The sequence below is a fragment of the Haliaeetus albicilla genome, chromosome 30, assembly GCF_947461875.1.
Source record: "Haliaeetus albicilla chromosome 30, bHalAlb1.1, whole genome shotgun sequence".
NCBI lineage: Eukaryota > Metazoa > Chordata > Aves > Accipitriformes > Accipitridae > Haliaeetus > Haliaeetus albicilla.
Window position 1 is genome coordinate 830,303 of NC_091512.1, and position 14,683 is coordinate 844,985.

At 51.4% G+C, this 14,683-nt stretch overlaps 1 pseudogene; it reads left to right on the forward strand.

Annotated features, from left to right (window-relative positions):
* Nucleotides 1-3,728: 3,728 nt before the first annotated feature.
* On the forward strand, nucleotides 3,729-4,626 carry LOC138682972 (olfactory receptor 14C36-like; annotated as a pseudogene).
* The last annotated feature ends 10,057 nt before the right edge of the window (nucleotides 4,627-14,683 follow it).

Genomic DNA, 14,683 nt, shown 5'->3' on the forward strand with positions numbered 1-14,683 from the left:
GTGGTGTGTTCATCATCATTGTTCTAAACTGATGGCCGGTGCAGGTGGAGGATGCTTATCCTGGATTCTGGTCGATTACGGTTCATGCATGGTTCATGGCTATATGCCTGGTTTTTAGAAAGGTATATCTTCCATGCATTTATTGTCATTATGAGGTGTTCTCAGTCATGAAAAGCTGACTTAGGTTGGGTCTTCAGGTCACATTGACCCTGAGGTAAAAGCTCATAGTGTTAGATAGTGTTCATTCTCCTAAGCAAGTTGTACTGCAGCTAGCGTCTAGCCTTTCACAGGCACCAGTAAAGCTTGGGAGATCCCAAGGTCAGGGTGAGGTAGGGAAACGGGGGGAGGAAGCTAAAGTCTGCATGGGAACTGGCACAGGCATAGGACAGTGTAGGACTGTCTGTGGTGCAAGCATGTGTGACATGCTTCCTGTTCATGCAATGCCTGCAGCTCTTGGGCGTAGCAGAAGCAGACCGTGACTCTCTGATGGCATCTGATGACTGATGCCTCTGACTGATGGCTTTAGTGTATGGCAAACAGGCACCAAACCGCACTCTCTGTGATGCCGTCTGGGACGTCTGTGACGCACCCACCCTGAATGGGAATTGCTTTCCAGCAGCTCCTGTGAGGTCCCTGCAGCCTTGGCATCTCGAGTAACTCTGTGGCCCTGGAGTTGGACATTAAACAGAGGACCTGCCCTGAATTCTGTTAGGCAGTGTGGGGACGAACCTGGGACATATGCCTTTACAGTCAGTGGAGGTATAGTAAATTCAGCTGATGGAAAAGAGAGAGACCCAGCTGTCACTATGGTACATGACTGCAGTCGTTCATAGGAATACCTGTATTAACTGCCATGAAGATAAGGAGTAGGAAAAGGTTCTTTTGGCCTTTATTTGGGCATAAGCTGTGCTGTCACTTGGCCAAAGCAATTTCCCACCAGCCTCATACAGGATTCCCAAGATGTTACCCTGTCTCTATGAACTTCTGCGTTACAGTTTGCTGTTACCTACATGTATCTTGGACCACCTCTGGCAGTTCAAATGTCACCAGGGTTTTGCATCTGAACACCTGACTCCTGCCTTTCTTCTCCATTAATTCAGATGGGAGCTGAGACAAGGAGCTCCCCTGCAGGTGTCCATTTTGCTCACACCTGAACTGAGGCAAGAGGAATCCCACCTCCTGTGGCTTTGTGGTGTGCATGGGAGGGAGCTGAGCCTCCTTCAAATGCCATCAGTAGAAACACAGGATGAGATGCCTCCATTGACCCATGGATCCCTTCCCTCAGCAGGGGTAAAGGAGATCCCTGCCTGCCTCTCTCTGGGTATCCTGTCTAACAATAAAACCAAAAAACGTGGCATGTAGATGTAACTTTGTCTGTGAGGCGAGAATTTTTTTTAAGGAAACAAGTGTCTGTGTCTAGCTGATTGAGGCATCACCAGTGTTTGCCTCAGCCTGTTTCCCAGCAGGTTCCCTTGGAGCCCCAGGGACACCTGGAGGCAGCCCAGAGGGGGCAGAGAAAGTGCTGCCTTGGGCTGGTCCTCTGCTGCTGAGCTGGGCTGGGCTCCTGGGCTGGAGGGAGCTCATGGCAAGCAGGCAGCACTGCAGAGAGACAGCTCTGCCCAGGAGCGGCTCCTCTGCAAAGCACAGCAGGGCTGAGGGCACTGCCTGCAGGCACCGAGGGGAGAGAAGTGAGGCAGAGAGAGATGTTAAAGGCAGTCTGGAGTGGGAGGACAGAGAAGAGCTGACCTGGAGAAAAATCTTCACAGCCCTTAACAGGGTGAGTGTCTTGCTGCAGGGCAATGCAGCTGTGGTTCATGGAATGATCTCCTAAAGCTTGTACATCCCACAGCCTAGTGGATCTGTTGTGAGGACTCTTACAGTTTGTGCAGTGTAGAGAAAAAGGATGCGCTTTTGAGCACAGCTTCCGTGCTGCACCCTCAGAGGGACAGGGCATGTCAGCTGCCTTCACCCGGGGATGGCTGCAGAGTGTGAAGGTGGGTGTGCAGCCAGGGGTGCCCAGGGCTGTCCTTCTGAGCAGGGTCCTTGCAGCCAGGGGGCTGTGTGCTGGGGCAGGGACTCTGCCGCTGGCCAGGGTAAGTACTCAGCCTGCCTGGGGATCTCTAACAGCAGAGTGGGGAGAAGCTGTGGGTGGAAAATAAACTTGCAGGAGGGCAGGGTCTTTCTGCTGCTAAGAGGGTGCTGTGTGGATCAGGGCTGCTCACAGCTCCAGATCATCCCCAGGACATTTCTGAGGGCACTTTTCAAGGGCAAGGTCAATGCAGGGATACCTATAATCATAACTAGCATTCCTGAGTTTGTGTTTTCTGTTTCCTACTCTTGGGGAATTTTCAGGGGAAATCAAACAACTGTTGTCATGCTTAAACAGCACACTGAGACTCCTAAGCTGTAACGCTGAGAGACCAGTACTTCTGACAGGAGCCTCCTGAAGTAGAGCACAGGGACTGAGAACAACTGCCTGGCTGTTGTTGGTGTCTGGGAGATGGCATGTACAGCTGGGTAAGGGTAACTCTTTCCTGAGACTTCAGCTGCCTCTGCCCTTGGCTCTCTGAGGCAGTCGATCAGTGCATTTTTCCTTGCTTCTCCACTAGTCTGTGTTATTGCTACTGTTACCTTGTTCCTGCTGTCAGGCTCTCTGGGGGTGGGAGTTTCAGCTGCAGAGTCACACACTGAACTTGTGGGTCCTCCCATGCAGCTGTGTCCATGGGAACAAGGTTACAGGTGTCCAAGCTCTCCTCCAAGCTGTGGGGCTGAGGGCAATGCAGCCTGTGTCATTCCCTAGGAAATGAGCTGACTCTCCCTTCCTGAGATACCATCATCAGGACACTTGGCTATTTTCTTGGGGTGTCCTTTCAAGCTGTGAGCTGCCCTCCAGGATGCAGGTCTGTCCCATAGCATCTTGGTGTTCCTGAATGCCGCATGGAAAAGCACAGAGACACTATGAGTGAGGAAATGCTGCTGGGTTTGTGAAATGAACCATGTGTGTCCTTGGCAAGAAGTGGGGTGCAGAGACCTTGAGAAAGGGGGAGACACTTGGTGTTGGACAGTGGGTGACTCTGCTCTCAGTAGTGCCTGGAGTATTTTCAGGTTAACACAGGGGTGTGATTACATTCCACCTCAGAAAGGTGAGAGCTCAGGGTATCTAGCAACAAGACAGAGTGACAGACGAGCTCCCCTCGCTCTGCACTAAGCCGCAGGCAGTACTCTTTCCTCACAGGACCCACTTTATTTTCTCTGAGTGTAGCAGAAATGATGAGGTTATTCTGAAATCCCAGAAAATCTTGCGGTGAGATAGGGAAGAGATGTAAATACCACCCCTGACCGCCCTAACCCCCTGCCCCAAACAATGCTTTGATTGTGTTTTCTTAGCCCTGGGAGTGCAGATGCTGACAAGCACTTTTACATTAGGAGCAGTTTCATCTGACCAATTCAAACACCAGGTCTGACAGAAACCATTCCCAGAAAGCCACTGCTGCAGAGCAAAGCTGATTCCTTGGCAACCACTAGGCAGAGCTCCTGATCCTCAGGGCACACTCAGCCAGCACCAACCAGAGCTCCAGGAATGGAGCTGAATGAAAATATCATTGCAATAGTAAAGGTGCTGTGAACGTGTAGTAGGAGAAATAGATTTGATATTGCTCAAAGACCAATGCCCTAACTTGTCACTGCCCTTGCCTCCCTGTTCAGTGCTCCACACCCAGAGGCAGCAGATGTCCAACAGCAGCTCCATCACCCAGTTCCTCCTCCTGGCATTTGCAGACAGGCGGGAGCTGCAGCTCTTGCACTTCTGGCTCTTCCTGGGCATCTACCTGGCTGCCCTCCTGGCCAACGGCCTCATCATCACCGCCATAGCCTGTGACCACCGCCTCCACACACCCATGTACTTCTTCCTCCTCAACCTCTCCCTCCTTGACCTGGGCTCCATCTCCACCACTGTCCCCAAAGCCATGGCCAACTCCCTCTGGGACACCAGGGCCATCTCCTATGCAGGATGTGCTGCACAGGTCTTTCTGTTTGTCTTTTTGATGTCAGCAGAGTATTTTCTTCTCACTGTCATGGCCTACGACCGCTACGTTGCCATCTGCAAACCCCTGCACTATGGGACCCTCCTGGGCAGCAGAGCTTGTGTCCACATGGCAGCAGCTGCCTGGGGCAGTGGGTTTCTCCATGCTGTGCTGCACACTGCCAATACATTTTCACTACCCCTCTGCCAAGACAATGCCGTGGACCAGTTCTTCTGCGAAATCCCCCAGATCCTCAAGCTCGCCTGCTCAGATGCCTACCTCAGGGAAGTTGGGGTACTTGTAGTTGGCTTCTGTTTAGCTGTTGGGTGTTTTGTTTTCATTGTGCTGTCCTATGGGCAGATCTTCAGGGCTGTGCTGAGGATCCCTTCTGAGCAGGGACGACACAAAGCCTTTTCCACCTGCCTCCCTCATCTTGCTGTGGTCTTCTTGTTTATAAGTACTGCCATGATTGCCTACCTGAAGCCCCCCTCCTTGTCCTTCCCATCCGTGGACCTGGCAGTGGCATTGCTATACTCAGTGGTGCCTCCAGCCTTGAACCCCCTCATCTACAGCATGAGAAGCCATGAGATCAAGGATGCCCTGAAAAAACTAATCACTGGATGCTTTTCAGAAGGAATAAAGTATCTGTTGTCTTTTTCATAGGACTCATATCTCATTACAGGGTCAGCGTATTCTAGTGGTTATTTTCTGAGAATTTTTGGTTTCATGGCTTCTTTATTTGTTTTATTTTGTTTTGTTTTTTATCTTTGTTTTACTTATATGAATGCTTTCCACAAAGAAATGTCTTTATTCCTCTGGTTTCTAATTCACAGTCTATCCAGCTTTTGTGTGCCCCGTAGGCTGTGCAAATCAGGAGCCGTAACCTCTGTGTGTTTAACCAAAATAAAGGGCCATGCAGTGACTTGTTTTTCTGAGATCCTTCCTCCAAGACCTTCTCTGCAGCTGCAGCAATCAGTGCCTGTGTGCAGAGGGGAAGAAGACAAGAGTCCCGGCACAGCAGCACTGCCTTGGAGCACCAGTGCTTGGTCTTTCCCGAGCTGCTCTCTTCCCACTTGCATGCTTTCCTTCTGAACCCTTTGGTTGGTGGAAGGCCTGAGTGCTCTTCAAGCATGGTTCGAGTCCTGCTGTGTGGCAGGCCTGTGGCCGCAGGCAAGGACAGGCAGTGGGCACTTGTGTGACAGGGCTGGCCTCCATTGCAGCATTTCCATCATACAAGGGGATCTCCTCAGGCCTTGTGCCACAGATGCCCCCCACCCCTGGGGCTCACCCCTCTCCACTCTAGAGGAGCTGCTGTGCCCTTCAGAGGGTCTGGGGCTGTGGGGTGAGTGCCCAGAGCTCTGCAGCACCCTGTGGTAGGCACTGCTGTGGGGCCAGCCCAGACTGGGCTGTGCTGGGCAGAGGGCAGCAGAGGTGGAGGGAGGGCATTGGGAAGAGTTTAGGGGGAGCTGGTCTGGTCTGGAAAGTGCCCAGAAGAGAAAAATACCAGGGTATAGGTTGCAGTGTGTGACCATGCAGGGCGAGAACTGACCCCAGGGTTTTTGGTGCAGAGGCAAGGCTTGTGGAAAGCATGGAAGACATGCAGGTGTAGGTGAGAGGAGGAGGCCGGTCTGTGCCCTTGCTGGTGTGGACAGACAGGGAAGGCGGCTCGGGGACTTCGTCACCCCATTTTTTTTCCATTCCCAGCACTTACTGGTCATCCTGGGTTTACGGGCAAGTTTTGCTGTGAGGCTATCTCCAGCTTCCTGCTGGTCCAAGGGCTGGTTTGGGGGAACAGACAGCCCTGACCAGCCTCTCTCCTTCCCCAGACCCTGGAGCAGAGCTATCTGCAAAGCCCCATGGCTGCAGCAGGGCAGGGGTCAGGACAATTACAAAGCACAAATTTCTATTGCCTTTGTTGTGGAGGTATGTGTGTAGGAAAAGAAAAGCTCACCTGAAGATGCTGGTTGCAAGGGAATTCAGAAGCAAACAGAAGACCTTTGGTCACTTCTGAGAGACCAAGGCTGAACAAGGGAAATACAGGGCTGCTGCTGAATGGGGAAGGTGATTTAAGAAGAGCAGCCACAGGTGGGGCTGAAGGAATGAATGCCTGCTGTGCCTGAGTCTTTCCTGAAATGGTCTCCAGGCCTCTGTGCTCAGGGAAAGGCTTCAAGGGAGAGAAGAGCATGCATTGGCATGAAAGTCAGGAAATCTTGCAAGGACTGATGCCAGTTTCTGCCCTTACAGGGGACTAACCCTGGCAATGACACAGGCTGGGGGCTGCCTGGCTGGAAGGAGGACTTTGGGAAAGGTCTTGGTGGACAGCGGGATGGACAGGATGCAGCCGTGTGCCTTGGAAGCAAGGAAGGACAGGAGCACCCTGGGCTATACGAACAGGAGCACAGCGAGGTGATTGAGGAAGGGACTATAGAAAACAGTGTGTCCAGATTTCAGATCCCAATATAGGAAAGATGTTAGCAAGCTGGAGCCACTTTAGCAAAGGGCCCTCATAATGATCCGAGGCAGGAAGACTTTACCTGTGAGGAGAGGCTGAGGGAGCTGGGCTTGTCCAGCCTGGACAAAGGAAGATTTTGGGCGAAACACATAGCAGCATTGCAGTGTTCGCAGGAAGACTGAGTCAGGCTCATGTCCATGGTACAAGACACAAGGACAAGAGGCAACAGGCTGAAAGAAGGCGGTTAGTACACATATAGAGAAATACATTTCCAACATGAGGCTAGTCAAATGCTGGAAGCTGTTTCCCAGGGAGTTTGTGCCAGCTCTATCCCAGAAAGTGAGTAAGGCATCTTTGGATAAAGCCCTGAGTAATCTGGTCTGGCCCTGCTTTGAGCAGGAGGTTTTTTCCAAAAAACCTCTTGAGGTCCCTTCCAGCCTGAATGATGCTGCCCTTCCTTCCCCTGCATGTTTTCAAATTAGGGAGAGCTCTCAGGGTCTCCCTGACCACAGAAATAATTCACATCAGGTGCAGGGATGATTTATATGTGCCCCCATACATACAGCCCTGACAATATCTAGAATCCATCAACATGTGTTTTTGAGATTTCCCCAGGTGTATCAGTATCTATTAAAAAAAAAGAAAAAAAAGAAGCATTGACCTTCCAAAACATAAATATATGCAACACAGCAGTCCGCATCTTTGGTAACAGACTGGAAGTGGTGGCAGGGGTAGCGGGGCATCCTGCTGAAGTGAAATAAGTTCAGTTTTGATTTTGAGGCAACAGAAGGAGGACATGTATTTCAGGGCTGGCATCCAGAGAGAAACAGAAGATTCAAGCAAGTGTGGGGCAGTAATAGCTTGGGTGAGAGAGGAGCATGATCAGGGTATTGGCAGAAGGCAGACAGGTTGTGGGCAACTCACAGGCCTTGACCAATCCTTGCTTAACCACAGCTCTGTGTTTGAAGCAACAGCCAGTAAGGACAGAAGGGCATCAGTATGGCTTGGGAGATCCTAGGGTCCAAGTGTGGTGGGGTAAAGGGAACGTAGCTAAAGTCCACTGGGAAATCAGCACAGGCATAGGACAGTGTAGGACAGCCTGCAATGGGGATGATCAAGGGCATTGCTGAGCTGTGGTGCTGCAACGGAGGGATACAGACTCTGCCCAGGGAGCAACAGGGAGGACAAGGACTATGCCCCCTGTATCAAGGGGAAGCTTGGATTTGTGGGGGTCCTCTATGTGACAGACAACAGGTTGGACTAGCTTTTGTCATTTAGGATGAGAGCAGGAGTCAGCAAGAGTGACCTTGTGTTTGCAGTTACAGACTGCTTGCTCAGGAGGAGGAAACAGAAAAGGTCTTTTGTCAGCAACCCCAGGAAGTCCCCAGGTTCATGAGCAGGTTCCTGTGGTGAACAACTTCAAGTGCCCTGGCATTCCCTGGCAAGGCAAAGCAACAGGGTGCCAACAGCCTGAAGTTGGCTATTGGGACAACTTCTTCAGACAGCTGCCAGGTGGGCATCAAGGGTGATTCTCACCTGGACCTGATCCTGGCCAACAAGGAACAGCTGGTTAGGGATTTGATGATATTCAGTGTCTGTCTTGGCTGTCATAGGCATGAATTAGTGGGGGATGAGACACCAAAGGGCAGTGAGTAAGGCCAGCAGGAGACCACAGACCTGGGACTCCAGAGGAGAAGACTTGGACACACTCAGGAGACTGAGACAAGCGGTGCCATGGGAAGCAGCTCTGTTGGGTGAAGGAGCATGGGAAATCTGACAGGCCATACAGGACAGCCTCCTTAAAGCACAAGAATGATCTCCCCAAATACCTTTGAAGAGAAGCAACCTTCTCAGAAGGCTGCTTGTGTGCACTGACTGAGCTCCAGGGCAAAAAGGCAGCAGGCAGGAGGTGGAAGCAGGGACAGCTGCCGACAGAATGTACAAACCTTGTCCCAGGACGTAGGGATGATGCCAAAGCCAAAGGTCCCATTGCCTTGAGAGATGCAGGGGAGGATAGAGGCAGGAAGATGAGCTGATACTAGTTCATTAACAGTAAAAGAATAGACAGGGATCATGTGGGCCTGCTGCTGAACTTCCTAAGTGTAGGAGCAGGTAAGGCTGAGGAACTGAATGACTTCTTTGGCTGTGACTTCTGCCAGGCCTTTGTGACTGGTGACAGGACCCTGGAGGAAAACAACCAGCAGTAAGTGGCGATCAAGTCAGAGGTTACTTGAGGAAAGTCAACCTTGAGCAGCCCCTGGGAGCAGAGGGGAATCATCCAAGGCTGGGGAGGGAGGAAGCCAGTTTTGTAGCGAGGCTCACTCTGCATCACTGTTGACAAATCATGGAGATCAGGACAAGTCCCTGATGGCTTCCAAAGTAGTTGACAGCTCTCTTCCAACACAGGCCAGAGGATGACCAATGGAACAACAGGCTGTTTAACCTCCTATAGGAGAGCAGTGTGTCCCTGAGCATGTTCTGGAGGCCAGTAACAAGCAGGCACTGCAGATGTTTGCATCTTGACTGCCTGTCTCAGCCTGGGAGATGGGGTTTCCCCCTGCTGCGGGTGGCTTTGCCAGTTGAGTCACAAGGTCTGCTGGTGCAGAATCTGCTTGAAGACATTCCTGTAAGCCAAATCTGTTGGGAGTGGTGGCAGTGCATTCCCCCACAGACCCCCATCCTGCCAGCAGGAAACAAAACTTCTCCGGGAAGGGAGAAGGGGAAGGAAACCCTGGAGGCTGGCAGGTTGAAATTTGAACTGGCCAGTCGAGATGCACCAGGTACTCCGAGGTGACCCTCTTGGCCAACAGGGATTTAATGACCACAGGTCAGATTTGACAGGGGTATAAACAGGGTCCCGCTGGAGGACACGTTGTCAGTCCTCCTCGGAGCAGCGGGTCTGCAGTCGGAGACTCCCCCTTGGGTTGTGGCACCACCCGAGGTAACTCCTCGAGGGAGAGAGTGGGGTGAGTGCCCAGAGCTCTGCAGCATCCTGTGGTATGGGAGGCATGATGTCCAGTACAGAGTGGGACCTGCCTGCAGGCTCTTGTGTGATAATATGCTGCTGAGGTTGTCCTGTGGCCAAGGGATCTGTGCAGCATAACACAGGTTTGATGGCTGTGCTGTACATGCAGCAGAGTGCAGTCAGCCCTAAGAACTCGATGTTCAGTATTTTCCTGGTCAGGACCAGCGTTCAGGTTTCCCTGTGAGAAGTCTGTGGTCCAGTACACTGCCACAGCTGAGATGCCATGGCCCAAATGTGCACTGCCAGGAGGAGCTGAAGACCCATGGCTTGTCACAGAACTAGGATGGTTTTGGATTAAACGAGACGTGGTGGGACAGCTTGCTGAGCTGTGGTGCTGCTATAGAGAGATACAGGCTCTGCCCAGGGAGCAGCAGGGAAGATGAGGTCTATGCCTCCTGTATGAAGGGGAAGCTTGGATTTGTGAGGGTCCTCTATGTGACAGACAACAGGTTGGACTAGCTTTTGTCATTTAGGATCAGAGCAGGAGTCAGCAAGAGTGACCTTGTGTTGGAAGTTGCAAGCTGCTTGCTCCGGGAGAGGAAACAGAAAAAGCCATTTGTCAGCAACCCCAGGAAGTCTCCAGGTTCATGAGCAGGCTCTGTGGAGGGTGGGTGAGGAGGCAAGGAGGCACTGGAGCTGTAAGGACCTCATGTCCTTTTGTATGTACAGAGTGTTTACTGCTGGTGACTACATCCTACAATCAGTACTGGGCTGTGTGCCACCCCCTGCTCTCTACAAGACTCAGGTACTGCCAGGTCTGTCTCCTTTGCTAGGGGGATTTCTGTCAGCTACAGTAATCATTTCAGTCATGTCCCAGATACCGTTCTGTGGCCCCAGTGGAGTGGACCACTTCTTCTGTGATTTCACCCCATTGCTGGAGCTTTCACACACTGGCACTGTGACACTCATGTTCTTTGCTGCCATGACCTGCTTTTTAGATCCCATCCTCCCCTTCCTGTTCACATGGTCATCCTGTGTGCATCAGAGCTGCCACCCTGAGGAACGTCTCCCATCCGGCGCAGGCAGGCAGAAAGACTTCTCCACCTGCTCCTCCTGCCTCACTAGTGCCACTCTTTTCTACGACACCCTCATCCTTGGGTGTGTGATGCCCAGAAGAACCTTCCTGAGAGAGGTTGACAAAGCCCCTTATCTACACCATCCTCACATCCCTGTTCAATCCTCTCATCTACAGCCTGTGGACTAGAAAGGTTGGGGGAGGGGGACACTGAGAAAAATGCTCAGGGAAGCTGTGAGCTGCACAGAGAGCCCGTGGGAGTTGTAGGCCTGCAGGAAGAGATTGCTTCTGGTTCTCTTTTGAACCAGCCCAGAGGACCTGGGCTGGCATGTGCGGTGTCCTGGGCACGTCCCTGGAAGTGTGGGATATGAAGACGGCTTTTAGTGTGTGATGCAGCAGAGAGGTGCTAGTGGAGCTGGCTGGTGTCATCACGAGGCTTCTCTCAAACATCTTGGAAGGGGCAGAGAGATCAGGGATGTTCCAAGATCCTCAGAAAAGGCAAATCTCAAACCCATCTTCAAGAAGGGCAAAAAGGAGGATGGGGAGTGTTACAGGTTGGCCACCTTCACCTCAGTCCCTGGCAAGGTAACAGGGAAAATGCTCTTGCAGCCATCTCCATCGCTTGAAGGACAAGAAAAGGATTGCTGAACCCATGTGGGAGGGGAAAGAAGGGCATGCTGTGTACCTGGACTTTTGCAAGTCCTTGGATGTGATTTCCCATAGTCTCCTTAGAGCAGATTGTTGACATCTGGACTGAAGACGTGGACAATGCAGTGCTTGGGAAGTTGGATGGATGATCAGGATCAAATTCCATCAATGGCACAGAGTCCTCTGAGAAGCCAGATACTAGCAGCATCCCTCCATGATCAGCAAAATTTCATAAAAGATCATTAAAAGCTGGAAATGAAGGCTTTTTCTGCTATTGCATAGATTTCTTTTTCTGCATAGGCTTCCACATTTTCTAAAATTTACATTCTGGTGTTGATTCAGTTGTCCGCACAGAGGTGGCCATGGCATCCAAGCTGCCCTGTGGTAACTGAAGCACCCATGCGAGAAAAGTGATGCAGGAATCCTTCGGATGTACAAGTGGGTTTGCAGGCAGGGAACCTCTGGGGTGGTGCAGGGCATCACCTTCCTCCAGTGCTGCTGGGTAGGCTGTGAAGAGGCCTCTCAAGCACAGCAGACAGTATGTCCCCTTGGATGGTGGCTGTGAGGTCACTTCTGACTGGTCAGCTGCAGCAGGGAGAGAGATACTCTGAGGTCATGAAGGTCATCAGGAAGCCGCCCTCAACAGGAAGACACATTTGGGGAGGCCAGGAGGAGCCTGGGCAAAAGAAATGGGAGATTTGGGGGAGGGAAGAGGGCCTTGGCCAACAGACACAAAAGCTTTTGAAGAGGTAAAATGGGTTAAGGGGACGTTGCTGTGAAAACATTCTTGTTAAGCCTTTACACTATCTCTAACTAGTAACCTTAAGCCCTAACCCTACCCCTAAATACTCGTCCTCCCCCTGACAGTAATCCACTGTTACTAACCTAACTGAGCTTAGGCTATCCCTAACCTCAAAGCTTACATCTAAGCCAAATCCCAAACCCAGAACCCCTTACCCTTACACTTACCCAGTTGCTCAGCCTAGCCCCTAGCCTCTACCCCTAGTATTAACATGTTGGCCTTAATCCTAGCCCTCACCCCAGCTCTAAACAAAACCCTAACCCACCATGCTAGCCTGCACCTTAAACACTCGCCAGGGAACCTCAGCAGAACACCAAACTCCCTCCCTAAGCCTTTGCCTAATCCCCATCCCTGAAAGGTGAGCTCTAATCCCTAAGCTCCAACCTGAACACCGAATCCCTGAAGCTCTTTTTCCCACGCTCTACTGCCCTCATCTTGGTCACCTCTCCTTAACCTCACTTAAGATGTTTGGCCCCTTGGGACCAGGACAGGGATCATGATGTCCCAGAACAGTCGCATGGCATTGGGAGAGGAATGTGAGGTGACCTGTATCTGATGAGCTCGTAGTCCACAAGGAGGAGATGGGTGGGAATGCTATGGTGAGGTCAGCTGTGCCTCAGGATCTCATGGGACAGCAGGAGGCACAAGGCTGGGCAGGTGGCTGTGAGGTCCCTTCTGTCCTTGGAGTTGATAGGCCAGCAGCAGGAACATGGCTGGGAAAGGGACTGTGAGGTCACTTCTTTCTGAAGGAGCTGATAGGTCAGCCCTTGACTCATGGCTGGGATATGTGCTTTTACGATCACATCTGCCAGTGTCTCTGACGGGCCAGCGGAAGCGTGTTGATTGTGAGAATCCCTTTCCCCAAGTACCCGGTAGGCCCGTCCAGGACGAGGGCTCGGATATGGCTTCTCACACCTCTTCTGCCTGAGTACATGATGGGACAGCATCAGGCATGTGGCTTGGAAGATCACGGTGAGGTTACTTCAGTCTGGTCAGTTGCCATGCCACAACAAGGCTAATGGGTTGGGCTATCACTCCGACACCAATTATGTCTGAGAAGCTCATAGGCCAGTAGGAGGCACATGGCCATGAAGGCGAGTGTGAGGTCATTGGAATCTCCAGTCTCTTGGGGTCATTGGCCATCAGCAGACACATGGCTGGCATGTCGACTATGACATCACTTCTGCCTGAGAATTTGATAGCCAGCAGCAGGCACATGACTTGGTGGTTGTTCTGTACCTGGAGGTTCTGGTTTCTTATGTCCCCAGTAAGAAAGGCACACAGCCTCTGTGCAGTATCATTTAAAAAGCCGTTTGATTGCGCAAACACTACAAACAGTGAATAAGAACAACTGCATACAGGGCTGTATTAGGAGGAGCATGGCAACCCAGGCAAGGGTGTTCTCATTCCTTGATGAGATGTGGCCACATCTGGACTAGTGTGTCTGCGTGTGGGGTTCTTTCCCGGTCTGGAGGAGCGGGAAGAACTCGAGTGATCCCAAAGGACATCTGCCAGGATGGGGCCTCTTTGGGGAGGCTGAGGGACTTGGGTTTCTTTAGCCTGGTGAAGTGGAGGCTCAGGGCGCTATAGTAGTAGAGTGCACCTGCTTGAAGGGTGGCTTCAGAGATGATGGAGCTTTTCTTGGTAGTGGGAAGAGAAGGAAACCTGCGCAAAGTGCAGCTTGGAAGGTTCAGACTGGATGTGTTGAGAAAGAAATGTCACTCAAAGGGTAGCCTTGTGGTGCAAGAGGTCACGCAGAGAGAGCCCGGATCAGCCCATGGCCTTGTGTTTCAAGGAAAATCCAGCCAGGCTGCAGAGACATCCGTGAAGGAACAGAAAGAAAAGGAAGGAAATCAAGATGGACACAAACAGCCTGAAGGGAAGGAGGTAAGGCATGGGACAGGTTATGACAGCCTGCAGTAGAGATGGCCAAGTGCTCTGGCAAGGTTGAAAGGCCAAACAGGTCCAAGGGATTTGTCACCTTGGATTTGACAGTAGCTTCTGCCACTGAGGCCTACCAGGCAAAACTTGTTTTGAGGCTCTGAACTTAGTTTCTTCCTCACCCCTGCTTGGGGAAACCAGGATACACTGTACAGTTTTCCTACACTTGGCATTGCTCACCCTCACATCTCGCTGCCCCCAGGAAGAGCCCTGACTCACCTGTGAGGGACAGAATCTGTCTTCCCAAGGCCTGGAGATCAGGGCTTGGCCTTTCTGCTTCATAAAACAAACCAAATATTTTCTCAGCATTGTAGCCACCTTCACAGTACTTTTGCCTACCTGCAATCACAGCCTCCAAGTATCTGCTCTAACGAGTCCCTGGGGAGGCTTTGTCATTAATGGCCCTCAATGGGGCCCATTAATGCTTCAAGGTACTTTGCTTCTGACTTTGGCTTCTTGAGAAGTTTCTTTCAGTCTGCTCTCAGTAGCTGAGGTTCATGGACTCAGCCTCAAACACACCATGGGGCTCATTAGGATACAGAAAGTTTTAATGAGCCTTGTTTCTTCCTGCAATTTTCTCCAAGTCTTCAAGACTTGTACAGCTAATTAGAGAAATTTCATAGTGTAGTTAAGGAGGAAGATTTCAAAGTGCACCTATACCCATGATTTTTTTTCTTTTAAAGAACAGTTTTTCTTACTCCTCAGTTTAGAGAAGAGGTGATATAGAAGCATTCTCCAAGTGATAATGATCCAGAGTGTCTCCCCAGGAGGTCTGGAC